At 39.6% G+C, this 9,371-nt stretch overlaps 1 long non-coding RNA gene across 2 annotated transcripts; it reads right to left on the bottom strand.

The window, feature by feature from the left end:
* Positions 1-3,535: 3,535 nt before the first annotated feature.
* LOC121697481 lies at positions 3,536-8,340 on the bottom strand. 2 transcript variants are annotated; one of them, XR_006026462.1, is made up of 4 exons: positions 7,947-8,011; positions 7,562-7,865; positions 6,919-7,014; positions 3,536-6,663 (listed from the first exon to the last, which is right to left on the bottom strand). It is a non-coding gene; the product is annotated as an uncharacterized LOC121697481 (long non-coding RNA). The 2 variants fall into 2 exon arrangements; XR_006026461.1 differs by having other exon boundaries at positions 7,562-8,340.
* Positions 8,341-9,371: the final 1,031 nt, after the last annotated feature.

Below are 9,371 nucleotides of genomic sequence, written 5' to 3'. Positions count from 1 at the left end.
GGGGTTTCTTGAATTTCCCCTAGGAATCAATAAAGTATATCTATCTATCTATCTATCATTGCAAAATTATCATTCTTGTTTTTGGGAGTCTTGGGCATGTGCACAAACTTGTCTTACGCGGACTGCAACTGTGTGTAAGCAAGCCAATTGCAAAAAAACTTGCAAAGTACTGCTCCATTTCTGCAATAATAGGTAGTTTATCCATCTGGAAGCGACGATGCAATGTTTACCCATAATCATGCAGTTCAAAATGAAAATAGCACAATGCATTCTGTGTTTGATCAGACCTGCCTAAGTGTGTAACTTACTTACTTCCTTCAATGTTTGGATCTGTGAATCTTCCCCTGTGTTAAGGTCCAAATAAAAGCATTAAATTGTGTGTGTGTGTGTGTGTGTGTGTGTGTGTGAGAGAGAGAGAGAGAGAGAGAGAGAGAGAGAAAGCATGTGGAAGGAAGGGGGCTGTTTGAATGTACATGTTTGTGTCAAAATGTTGTTTTTTCTTTTCTATTATTGTGTTAAATGCTCCAAATGTAAAGCACTTTGAGCTGCATTCTGTGTATGAAAGGTTCAAATAAAGCTTATTATTATTATTATAATGCCTGTCTGCATGTGCATGAGTGTGTGTGTGTGTGTGTGTCTGTCTGTGTGCACGAGCGTGTATGCATCTGACCTTGTGCTGCCTATAGGTTCCAGCTGTCCTCTGTTCCATACTGCGTGGGTGTGTGTGTGTGTATGAGGCGGTTGATGAAACCTTCATTGATTTCAGTGCATGTCTGCGCCGTGCACAAGGTCTTCTCGACCCCTCTACTGAAAGACACGCTGACTTGAGAAATAAACCCGCCTGGTCTCGCTCCTCTGCTTCCAGACCACCACTGGAACAGCCTGTAGACTGGGGCCAGCATCTGCGGAAGCATCTGGAACATTAGACCCTTTTCACTTTTCATTTCAACACTCTTCGATGAAAGTCTCGGCCACCATGTTCGGAATTCAAATGCAACAGAAGAAAAACTGAAAGTGCCGTTTGGTATTTCACCCACATTTAATTTATTAAAATGGGAAAGAATATATTAGAGTGCAACACGCGGAGCGTGCACAGAATTCTCATGGGAAGACAGCTTTAGGTATCGCCTGAAACAAAGGAAAACAGAAAAAAGACAAGTCCCCACAGGGTTTAACTTCCAACATGCTGTCTCCAAATTGGGTAGAAAGCAATGGATGTGCTGTGCATTTAATGTATCGTGACTGTGAAACTTTATTTTTTCCCCTTTCCAATTTTATGATTTGTGCATCTCTCTCTCTCTCTCCTTCCCTCTTTCTCTCTCCTTCCCTCTCTCTCTGTGTCTTTTTTAAATTCATCATTGTGTTGGTGTACTGTATCTGCCTTTGCTAACACATTACAAAGGCAGAACTGCCACAGCATTGTCAGTACCTCTTCCATTATATCAATGCTAATGAGCTACAAAGCTACATATCTGTCTATATGAGTTAACCCCATGCCATGATGCACTGCCACACACCTTTGTCTAATCATAGTAGCCATATTTTGACATGGTGCTCGCATATGTTGTATATGATGACATATCAAGCTGTAAAGATTGCTGTACTGTACACATGCAGCATATTGGAATGCACAATTCAGTGCCACAAGCAGCCTTGAATAAAATTAATTCTACAAGGAAGAAAACATGGCAGAAATCCAAAGATGAGACTCTGCGCTGTTTAGTGTGAGGAGATATCTAATTGCACCAAGTATAATGCCAGTGACATACCCGGCTCAGTCTCTTTAGGCGTTTAAATGAATTCCAAATCCAGCACACTTGTTGTAGTGGTCCGTGGAGATTTGCCCGTGCCAAGTTTGTGTTGTGACGGCATCTGGTCGTAAGCCCCCTCATCGTATGACTCTTTATGTGATGCCTGGCACAGACGACAGCGTGTCAGTGGCGTTTTGGCAGCCCGGGTGGCTAATGCCCGAGTAATAACGATCACGATAAAGAACGTCAGCCGCCCAAAATGTGGTGTTTTCACTGGCGCGGATCAAAAGCTGGCTGAAAGAACATGAGATGTGTGATATATGGTTTAAATGCTCTTAATGTGGACTGGATCTGACTAAATCAAATGCGGAGGGGGGGATGTGGATGCCATCTAGATCGTTTTTTGTCTTTTGCTTTCACTTGGATTTTCCTTTTTTCTCATTTTCTAATTCTGATTCGACGTGGCAGAGCTGCAACTGAATTGTAAGCGACTCCTTTATTTTGACTCAATGCAAAGGCAGTCGCTATGGCAACATATCAGCCCTATAAAAAAAGATCTTTGCCACCCCCTCCTATTCCAAATGGAGGGATTGGCCTACACGTGTGTATGATATGTGTGTGTGTGAGAGAGAAAGAGTTTGAGTGTGTGTGTGTTTGTGTGCACATGCATGAATGCACAGCATAGATAGATAGAGAGATACTTTATTGATCCTCAAGGGGAAACTCAAGAAAAATGTTTGTGTTTAAGTCTGGATATGTGTTTATGCATATCTCGCTCCATAATTATGTCTTTGTGTGTGTGTGTGTGTTATTGCGTTCTCAGAAGCAGCCTTCAAACAATAGTAGCATTAGCAACAGTCTGAGGTTGCGGTTTCTCAGCAGACTGAGAGATAAACTGGCCTGGTTTCTCTCATCAGTTCAATAAGAATGAGGAATGGAGAAACATGATCCGAGACGTGCGGATTGTGGTGGAATTCAAAGATGCCACATGCTAGAGCATTCTCATAAGATGTTGAAGTTGGAGAACAAACTTACATCACAGCAGAGCATCAACAACATATTTCCATTATACAATGCAGAATAAAAAAAGAGTGTGTTTCCTAATGTGAAAGTTTATGTGTGTGTGTTTATGTACTATAGCTTACACACCTATCTCTTTCTTTTATACACATACTCATGCACTCATACACACACACACACACCCAGGTGAAAAAAATCTATTAAAAATATACTTTTTAAAAGTGTACTAAGTACAGTGCGTACTTTTTACGTCAAATCCAAGTGTAGTTAAGTGTATTCAATTATGTTAAGTAAGTTCAACTTAAAATCTATTTGACTACACTTCAAGTGTAAATTGTATGCTAAAATGGAACAACTTTTGTCAAACTTTAAGTGTTCTTAAGTACATTATACAAAAAGAGATTTTATGAGCATTTGGAACACAATCGCAGTACAATTTTGTAACATCCCAAGTGTATTGGAAATGTACTTAAAATGCATTACAGTATAACTAATAATAGTGTAGTAGTGTATTTTGAATGCACTCTTATCATCCTTATTTCTACTCATTTGGCATGCTTCGGTAATATTTAAAATTAACTTCAAATGTACTTCCTGACTACAATAAGTGCCTTGAAAGTTTGCAGTTATGTTAATAAAAGTATAGTCTTAAGATACTTTAAGCATTATAAAGGCATGCAATTTAAGTAAAATATTTGTGTGATTTAAAACTGTACTATTAGTACTCTCCTACCTATTCTGTTACATGACAAATTACACTTTGATTATGAGAAAAACATTTTATTGACATGAATGAAAGCAAAACATAATATTCATCCATAACAACAGTAAAACATTTTTCTGAAAGTTATGGATCTCTTGAGCATATCTTTTCAAGTTGGATGTGGTAACGCGATAAAACATGCATTTGGGCGTATTATATTATTTCACATGCATAGATTTTTCGAGTGGCTGTTTGGAGCGCTGGTCAGATTCCTCCTCGCTCGCAGCATTTTCTTCCATGCTCGGGGAGCAGTTTCCTCTGAGTGCGCACGCACAGAGAGAATTTGTGCGCAAGCATTTAATATCTACGTGTGTGAAATAATATATAATATAATACACCCGAATGCATGTTTTATCGTGCAAGTGGTTTTTGCCACTATTGTGTCGCGATACTCTACAGCCTCATTGGTAGATCATCAATTCAAAATGCAGATTTCATGAAAAACAAATGTTTTTACCCTCCTAGGTGAGAGAATTTGCCCTCTAAGCTTGAAATTGTTTACTGGACACCCAGCCTACAAGCCAACAACTTAACAGTCTAACATGGCTAAATTTGTAATGCATGATCATTTATTGCTTATTTGTTTGCAAAGTCTCCTGGCCCAGAAAGAAAACCATGGTGCTTACGGATCATGGCTGAGGAGGAAATTCTTGAATTTCCCCTGGGGATCAATAAAGTATCTATCTATCTATCTATCTAGGAAAGGTACAGCTGGTAGAGTTGTGCAGTGAGTGAACTTCCCTCCCAACACTGAGATGTGGTGGCAAAAGCGGTGGTAGCTAGCTTCCTTACTAGCACACCATCTTTCAGTCCAAGATGCATAAAGTTTTCGGTGGCAACCCGGGGCTGGATAGCAGTCAAATGCATTGACCTTGGTATTATAGAATTTGTCTCTGTTGTCTATGAACAGAAAGAAGATGGACAAGATAAACAATATTTTACACAGAAATCCATTGGCAATGATGAGATTAATACAGATTATCTGTACCTATTTGACATTTACTTTTTATGGGTCAAATTGGTATTGACACCATCTGTTTGCCATCCTGGTATGGGTAGACCTGGCCAGGTAGTCTTTCCTTAAAGGGGTGATAGAATGATGATATAGGGTATTTTGTGCTGGTCCTTAAGGTCTCTGATTAGGGTGTGTAACATTGGTTGGGCTGAAAATGGCATATGTGCTGTTCTATGCGCCCTAATGCAAGCCTGGTTAAAAGCCCTAGAATGAAACGAGAGGTTTTCTTCCTTTTATGGTATGCTCATGAATATTTAGATAACCTGCGTGCTGATTGGTTGGTTTACAACGAGCGAAGCTCCGGAGCAAAGACACAAACATGGCCGACAGCACTCACTGAAACAGCCAAGGTGGAAATACTATGGAGACATAGGTGTTGAACAGCATATTTGAGCCTGAATCAGAGGAAGAATCTGAAATAGAGGAGTAACCAGTCGCCCACAGATTGGAAATGACTACTTCAGAGTGGTAAGTTTTGTCATTTACTTGAGTTTGCCACACGTAGCCCAGTTAGCTATCGATAGCTGTAATACTCGCACGTTAGTGTCGTAGACTAAGCTAAACATTGTATTAGGTTCGTTTTTAGCATTGTAAGCAACAGAAGTTATTAATTTGCACACAAACAAATGTTTTACAACTTGTACCCTTGTGCAATTTTTGTCAAGATGTCCAGTTAGAAGCTAGCTGAAAAGTTTGCAGCCCGTCGTGGGCAGTTCAGGCTATGCTGTAGTGAAAGGAGTGCTGCTTGCAAGGAAAGTACTCGTTTTAGTCATATTCTCCTGGTGAATAGGTCATCTGATTAGGAGTTACATACATTATTGTAGTGGTAATATGCGATCTTACAACAGGACGTCCAGTTAGCTGGGCAGGAGCTCTGTGCAGTTCGTAGGCTATAATGTTATGGCTGAAGTGAAACGAGTAGCCCACTGCTCGCCTCAATGAAAATATTACGTTTGTGTCAGTAGGTCTAATGTACTCGTGTAACTACTATCCTGCTGATTAAGTCATCTGATTATCGAGATTTTTACGTTCTTTCCATGTAGTAATGTATGATCTTACAACGGGACGTCCAGTTAGCTGGGCAGGAGCTCTGTGCAGTTTGTAGCCTATGGCTGAAGTGAAACGAGGTCAACGAAAATATTACTTGGCCAATTTGTGTCAATTCAAAAACACTTATTTATCCCCAAGGGGCAATTTACATAGTAGGCTAAAATGGAGTAGAGTACAATAATCAAAAATCCTATAAATATCACTGTTTAAAATACAGTAGGTACATGTAATCTTGTAACTATCCTGCTGACATCTGATTGAGATTATTACCTTCTTTCCATGTAGTAGCCTAATATGTTATCTTACAACTCTGGTAACTAAAACTGGAGACATTTGCTACTTTGTGCTACCTGCTCATTCAAAATTACGAAATAACAGCAGGGAAATTGTTTGTTTTTACAGGTTATTAAAAGGATGACCCAGGTTCCTGAGGAGCTGACCTGAATGACCATCATGGCCTCAATCTGTTGTGCCTCTATATTCTTTGCAAAATGCAATGAATATTTACAGAGCTGACCATGGCCGTTTGAGAATCAGAGGAATGGAAAGGTGAGGACAATCTGATACAAGTGTTAGCAGTTACAATATATAAATAAAATATTTTTAACCAATACACATTCATTATTGGTTCAGCATATTGCAAAAACACAGTTTGATCAACACCACAAAATGATAAACTTTTTTTTTTTTTTTTCCAATAATCGTCCAGTGATACTCTGATATAAAATATTAAAAAATAAATAGTAAAAATGTTTAGCTTTTCCACCCTGTTCTCGTTGCAGGCAATGAAGTGACTTGGCCTACAGGTCTTGTGAGCAGGAGCTGGGGTTTCCTTAGAAGAAGCGTCCGTGTCATGATCCCCTTGTTTGTGGTGCTACGCATATGGAGGGAGCTTCCGGATACTTCAGGGCAGTACGTTGGATTCAGACCCCTTTTCGACTGAACCGTGACACATGTTCAGCAACAGCATCCTCCATGGATGGTCTGTCAAGCTGAGCACACAAGTCCTGGGGCACAGGAATCCGCTGGACGGCATCCCAATAAGGAAGAGGGTCTTTGATGATCTCGAAGAGGACAAGGAAGAGGACTTATATTGGATACTGTAATACAGTGCATTGTAGGCTGTATACTGTACAATAAACAAATTGTATGGCCCTGAACATTGTGCTTTGTTTACAGTACTGATGATTATTTTGACACCAGAAGCATCAGGTCTAAGACAGCCTGTTGTGTGTGAATCGATAAGTTCTTTTTAGTGCCTATACTGTTGCACATTTTGATTTGTTGTTTGTAATAAAAACATATTTTATTAAACTTACAAATTGTTTGGCAAGTCTGTACATAGTTTCTCCTTGGCTGTCTTCTGTTGTGGGGACTCAGCATTCTCATTGAAGTGCATGGCTGCTAGATAAAACCTAAACCAAACAACAGAAATGTTGTAACACAAGTGAAAGTCACTTTTGCATGCACACACCAAGCTGTTAACTCACAGCAAAAGCATTTACTAATATTCTAAGCCCCGCAAGATGCCACACTTGGAGCATCTGTTGCTGCCGTTCTTGTAATGTTCTAAAATAAGAACGTGCAAATAAATCCATTGTATCTAGACAACACGGTTTTCAACATATCGACTAGATATCATTTGAATTGATAACGTGAAGTTGTTTCCACTTCTGACGTCAAAAATGTGTGTGTTATATGGGTATTGGTTATATTACAGCTTAGCAACCAAACTATCGTGTTACTCAGCTTCAGTTAGCTATCTTGCTGAGAACATAACCTGTCAGAGATCTTGACAAACATGCATAGTAAAATGTAGGTTAACATGACAACACAGGTTTTATCCGAATGACACACAGGAAAATTAAATAGCCTTGCCAACTTTGAACTAAATCACACATTCTACTTGCTAGATACACGTTAGCATGCCTAATAACTGCTTAGCGACAAAATAATACTTACAGCATGCGGTTGTGATGACCTTACGGTCGGAACGACCCCTCGTTTCAGTAACAGCAGCTTAGCAAATCCTGCTTAACTGTACAAGGTTGACTGCCTTCAGTGAAATGTTTTGCAAATTAATAACGGAGTGTCGAACTTCGCAGGGATCTTCTGGTAGAAAAACATTATCAATGCCCCTCGAACTTTTGAATCCTTGAGAAGACTATGGAAAGTCTCAGCTTTCTTTGTAGCAGCTAGCCTAAGTTTCAGCCAGTGACAGTGGCTCATTTTCGATATCCTTGAAGAACTGTCTGCTTTATAATTCCTGTGGAAGTAAACGAGCAGGCAGCTAAACTAGTGTTTGTCTCATCTTCGCTCTCCATTCACGTTCCTGGGCTCAGAGCACCAGTGGGCTGGTCTGTATGTAAATTTTGAGGCGTGACAAATGTACAGGCCAGAGCCAAATAAGGTGCCACCTGCGAGTTTGCGTAAACTTTGCAGCTTCGTTTGGATTCGCCCGTTTTATGGCGGGAGTTTCGAATTGTGAGATTTGCATAGGAAGGAGGTGTCGGTGGGGTTTTGAAGTTCTCTGTATGTCCATTTCACCCACTGAACTATCACTACTCATCTATGACAAAGTAAACTCGGTTTTGCATTCTATGACCCCTTTAAAGCGTTGTGCACCTTGGCACCGATATGAGTGCAACCACCCTGTTTTCTGCATTTGATTACCTTAGATTCCTTTGTTTGCAATACAACCGTATTATCGTTTTCGGGTCAAATGGCATTTTAAATGGGAGTCGTAGGGGCACTAGCCTACTATTTTGATGCATGAAAATCATCATGTATCAAAACAGTTCTGCCCCTACGACTCCCATTCAAAATGGCATTTGACCCAGAAACGACAATACAGTCAAGCTTAATGGTGGCGCTTCTGACTTAATTATGCTTTTAAAGTTTGACTCAGGTACATTCACAAAAAGACCCTAGGTTGCATTTTGGCTTGAGTTATGCTTTAAGAGTAATGGGGCAAGGTCCTGGATGAAGAACATTTACCTTTACTGCTGATTATTTGAGGCGTTCAGACATCTCGGTTTCAAAACTGTCCAGGAACACCTGTAAAAACATAGTTAGACTACAGATTAAAACTAGGTAAATTACAAACACTACCATGAAATGAACTTTAATGCTCTGTCAAACACGAATAATTATAATTAAAAAAAAAAAACAAATCTATCGCATAAACCAAGGCTCAATCATGTAGCCTAAGCTTCATAGCACTAACTTAGTAGAACAGCAGGTTTAATTCCCCCTCTAATATCAATGGTGGGAAAAAAACGTTCTACTTCATAAAATGCATGTAATTTGTCCTGTAGACTCATTTAAAAGATGTCTCCACAATTAAAGAAAAAAAAAAAAACAGCTACAATGTCATTAGCATGCCTAATGAATGTGAAGTGTGACTAGCCTAGCAGCTAGCACCATCCTCCTTTCTGTGAGGTAGCCTACACCACACATAATATTAAAGAACATTGGTGAACTTTAGGCAAACGTTGCTTAATAAAAAACACACTTTCTTCCATCATAGTTTGTCTAACTTTAGTGCTAGCCAACGCTTGTCAATAATCCCACAAACACAAAGCAGGCTCATGTAGTTTTTTTCTTGATAGGGATCTGGGTCGACGTTTATGACGTTAACGTTAGCTAAATTAGCTAACGTGATCTGGCATTGCTAGCTTGTACTAGTAAGGATAAAAACAAACTCTTGAAAGATTGCTAAGCCATCAATTTAACTTCTTCCAAAGACTACTGAAGGTCATAAAGAGTAAGC

Source organism: Alosa sapidissima, chromosome 22, assembly GCF_018492685.1.
Source record: "Alosa sapidissima isolate fAloSap1 chromosome 22, fAloSap1.pri, whole genome shotgun sequence".
Taxonomy (NCBI): domain Eukaryota; kingdom Metazoa; phylum Chordata; class Actinopteri; order Clupeiformes; family Clupeidae; genus Alosa; species Alosa sapidissima.
Note: the sequence above shows the minus strand (reverse complement) of the source record. Positions and strands in the feature narration are given on the sequence as shown.